The sequence below is a fragment of the Carya illinoinensis genome, chromosome 6, assembly GCF_018687715.1.
Source record: "Carya illinoinensis cultivar Pawnee chromosome 6, C.illinoinensisPawnee_v1, whole genome shotgun sequence".
NCBI lineage: Eukaryota > Viridiplantae > Streptophyta > Magnoliopsida > Fagales > Juglandaceae > Carya > Carya illinoinensis.
Window position 1 is genome coordinate 18,190,350 of NC_056757.1, and position 5,259 is coordinate 18,195,608.

A 5,259-nucleotide genomic window follows, 5' to 3' on the forward strand; every position below is an offset into this window, starting at 1 on the left:
TACAATCTTGTACTTATCCTTGATACAACTTGACACTTCTACACTTGGAAGCACATTCGAGACCAAGTCACCTAGCTAATAAGAAATTGGATTGTTTGTGAAAATGCACAAATCTTGGTAATTTGAGTTGGCAAAGAAGTTTACATTGTCAACTTACTTAGTATATTTAGATTTTAGAGCTTTACTAATTTTGAGGATAAGAATCTAAAAGGCCAATAGGGGAATGACACGTGGCATATTGGAGGTTTGCTATATTAATAGGCTAAGTAATTTAGGTTAAATGTTAGATGGATTTGTGAAGGCCCAAGAGATTGATTTAATAAGGGCCCTAGCTTACTGGGTTAGAGGGCTATAGAAAGATAGCAAGACTTAAGCCCAACATTGTTGGACACAAGACTATGGGCCTAACTTATTAGACATAGATATTAGGCCCAACCTAGTAAGTATAAGGTTATTGGGCCCAACTTAGTAAGAGTCAAGGCTATTGTCCCAATTGAAGAAAAACCCAAAGTTGGGACCCAAACTAATGGACTATTGAGGCCAAGGAAAGGTCCAATAAAATTGAACATAAAGTCCATGGATGAGTTCACATCTAAGCCCACAACAAAGTCTTGTTCATATGGCCCAATAAGTTTACATCTAAGCCCACAACAAAGGTTTGCCACAACAAAGGTTTAAACCAAGTAGCTTGAGTGAGGTTCTTGAAGTGAATGGGTTTTTGAGAGCTCAAGGGTCATTATTTTTTTTAAGTAATCTTACCTTATCTCTTGTTGGGTGTTAGATTGACATGATAGGCTATGAATTATGGCATGATAATGAGGATTTGATTGAGTTATAAAATGGTTTTACCCAAGTGATGCATTTCGCCAATTTTGAAGTTTTGCTTGTATAAATTGTTTTGGTATGAAAATTTAGCCAGGACATGTCTTGATATGTTATCTTAAGTGTAGTTAAAAACTTGAATATTTTATTGAAGATTTGAATTTGAGGAAAACTAAATGTCATGATAGGTTTATAAGCCAATATCTTATGTTGATCATCTAAGCATTCAGTTTCCCACTTGTATGATAGCAATCTTGACATAGCATGATCTATTTCCTCAAGGATGGTCTTATGAATCTTTAGAAACCAGTTATCATCATGTTAGGTATTCAAATGCATGATTCATTTAGGGCTGAAAACTTGCATTGACAAATAGAAGATAGAAATATCATTCATACACCCGGTTTGAAGGTCTTTGGATAATTTGGTGTTAATCAATGACTAAGTGTTGGGATGAACTCATATAGCATTAATCTAAGTTGCAAACATGTTACAAGACCAGATTTGTGTATTTATATTTCATGGAACTTAATCACACATGCATGCATCTATAGGTTTGAAATCACAAAAATGACCACCAAATTGCATGCCACGAGTTGGATGGTTTTGACATGGTTATTGTTTGATTCTTGAAATTCTAAGGTCATGTTTGGATTTAGAACATATAAAATAGGGAGTTGTGAAATTTGGTGAATTTTGGGGCCAAATTGATAATAATGAAAGTTTAGGACCTTCTTGGCAATTTTGAAAAATTTTAGGGTCAATTTCATAAATATTGTTTAAACCCTTTTGATTATTAACATTTTCCTTAGTTATGCAGTTCCTAGCTTAGAATAACTCTTCTTATAGCCACACCAATTTCTTAAAATATCTAAGAAGGTTTTAAGCTAGCTTCAACTTACCATCTGATGATTTATTTATAATTATTACTTAAACGCCACATTCATATTATATATGCCATTTAGTATGAAATATCATATAATACATTGAATATTTGGTAAATTGCTTATATGAAATTTGATGTTTGCATCATTTTAGCATGCCTTATGAAAATGTCATTTTTGCATCAATTATACTCCATGTTATCAAATGAGCACATGTCATGTACTAAATTTTTGTCATAGCATTGTATGAAAATTTTTTTTCGTGACTCTAAAGGCTAGGATGGGGAATTATCCTAGTGAAACTCCTATGTCCACTTTGAAGTGAGTAAAAATAGAATGGTAACTTTTGGATTGACGAAGAACAGTCAACGAACATCAACTTGGTCATCTTTTAAGGATTATAGGGCATTGTCATATGAATATGGTGCCTAATGTTGGTGGGTACCACTATGAATGAATAATCTTGTTATGGTTAATTCGGATGGCTTGAGTATAATATAAGTATGATCAATGCATTGAATATTATCTAAGCAGCTCTGATGACATAGTATCAATTTAAGTTATGCTACGGTCACTGACAGGTGCTCACGGTGCATATGGGGAAATATATTACTCCTACATGTTTCTGATGTTTCTAATGAATAAGAAAATATGTTATGTATTCATAATGATGAAGCATGAATGTTTGCAAGAAAACTTGTATCAAAGTTTTTCTGAAAAATGTTGAGGAATCTCGATATACCTTGTTTCCTTCACATTTCTATCTCATAGTTTCTCATAGTGCCAAGTATCCAATACTATTCACCAAGTGTGGCTATGATCTTGCAAAGTGTCCAAATAAAACTTATATAACCTAGTTTGGACTTGTGTAAGTTTGAAAATAATGCACTTGGTGCTATTATCGAGATTACTATTCACTCAAAAAAAAATAAAAATAGATTTTGCACTTCAAAATCCTAAATGTACATACCAACCTAACTGTACAATTCATTTATCGAAATTCAACTATGAAGTGCCTCGAAATAAACAAAACATGTTTTTGAATAAGCATTTCATCTAAATAATTAACTGAGTCTAATGGCGCAAAACATATCATATTTTGACACTTTTAACTAAGTCAAATAAATAAAATTACACTTCCGACACGATAGTGAATAGCAACACTAATTATGTTGATAGATTAAAATCTACGCAATTGATTTCACGAGGTTCCTAAAACCTATATAAATGTCACTATTGAATTTCTAGCAGGTTGTTACAATGTATGATTCGTTTTAGGTCTTATGTTAAAAACCGATTCGTATCTCTTTGTTATCTTGAATTTTATTGCTTGGTGTTATGTATTATCAAACTAGGAATGAGTACTTAATATAATAGAATCTAAGGTTGGTGATTGATTAAAGTTGTTGAAGTCATTTGCAAGAGAAATGCCACTTTAGGGTTTGAATTGCATAGTTATTGATGTTTTGGGTTGATTGCTTCATATGTCAAGTATTTGACCATGATGATTGTATGTATGGTGTCTCACATGTTACTAAACTAGGAATTAGGAGTTGGGCATGTGTTAGATTTGTGTCATAGCATAAATGGTATGTAAGGAGGACCAAAAATCACATCAACTGAAAATTAGGGTTTAGAGGTTTCGGCTGAGGTAGGGTTCTCATACTAGATGCTTGATTTTGTAAATTCTAAGTTCAAATACATGAATTTCATGAAGTTTGTGAAAATTGGGGACTTGTTTGCAATTTTTGAATGTTTAGGAGACTATTTGCAAATTCTCAAGAGTTAAGTGGAAATTTTGCAAACGCTGCATTAGGAGTAGTGAATTCTAATTTTCTTAGGTTAAATGAGATTTTCTAACTTTAAAATATCTCTTATTTCAACCCACTCTACATTTATATGCAAAGATAATTATAAATTAGTTTCTAATTTACTCTTAGGCCTCATTTAGTTGTTGGACTGTACTGAAATCAACTCAGTTCAGTCTAATTTTAAACTGAGTCTAATATCTAAATACATAACTCTCAAATCACTAAACTTATCTCAATTCAAAACCTCTTTACACATGAGACCTACAACCTTTTTCAACTTCCCATAAATAGTACTAAATTCATCTTAACATCCAAACACATATAAACTCATTTTAGATGGGCCCACAGAACTCACTTCATAATTTCAGCTCACTACTATTAATAAAGAATTAAGCTTAACTTAGATCAGCTCAACATCCAAATGTAGCTTTAGTGTATGAATATGTGTGAGGCATTGTAACACCCAGACCCAACACGAAGCCTGCTTTCCAATATTTTCTTTTATGCTTAATATGTTTGGGAAGCCCACTTAAGATTTAGTGAGTATTTTTTAATAAACCTAAGGATCCGAAATTTATTTGGTTTTTTGGCCCGAAAAATTTATGAGATTTAGTTGGGCTATTTTAGCCCTGGATTATGTGGACTGCTTTAACCGACCCAATCCTATTTTAAGAGTCAGACCCGGTTGCCCTAATTTGAACCAACTTCCAAAACTTTTAGAAACTTCCCCCATGCATGACTACACACTCATGCACGTTTCTTCCCTCTCCTCCTCTAGGGTTTTAATTTCCAATCACCTATAAATATTCATACATTCCTCCCCTACATTTTAGAAACTACCCATTGCCACTAGCCTTTGCTAAAGCCCTTCTTTGCTGCACCTCCACAAGTCGTAGCCCCATCATGCAGCACATTTTAAACCTCCGCCCAAACCACCTAACGTTGTCGAGTTCATCCACCGCACGGCCCACTTTCCAGCTCCACTTACGGCAATCACTTGCAGGTAGGAACAAACATTTACACCTTTGTTTTTGCTGCCAAAAACAAAGTAGTTCTTCCTCCTCCAAAAGCAGTCTAGCCAGTTTCCGCCGTGCACCCTAACCCAGCCATGAGACACAGCCCTAATCCTCTCGAGTGCTGCATCGCAAGCCTCCACACTATGGCACTGTGAGTTTCCTTCTCCCTCTTGACGCCGTAACAAATTCTATTTTTTCTCTCGCTCATCACTCAATCTCTCTCTCAATACACTCTCTCTCTTTCTCTATCTATTGCCCAACCACTCGGTTTGATTGCACTTCCATCGCATTTAACTCAACTCCGTTGCACCTCTCCTACGGTGCCTCTACCTCTTTGTTCTTCCTTGGGTATGTCCTGCCACCAGTCAACTCCTTGGCCTAAGGAATGTTTTTATTACGTTGTATTGCTATTAGCTTACATGCAAGAGTTAGTAAAATTACAGTCTTACCCTTAAGTTCAACTATTGGCAAGTCTATTGCTTTTGGATTGGGAAGGGTTTATTATTAAAGGTGTTTGATCAGCTTAACTCGGGTTGGATTTTTTTTATGTTAAGGTTGGGTTTTATTTCGAAAGCTTGTTATAATGCTTTAAGGTGTTGTGGGCTTATTTTGTTAAGTTGGTATTTTAGGATAATGTTGTTTTAGCATAATATTTATTAAGTGGATATTGACCAATTTAGAAAATTATGGTATTTTAGAATTAAGGGAATTGTAGGTTTTAAGGAA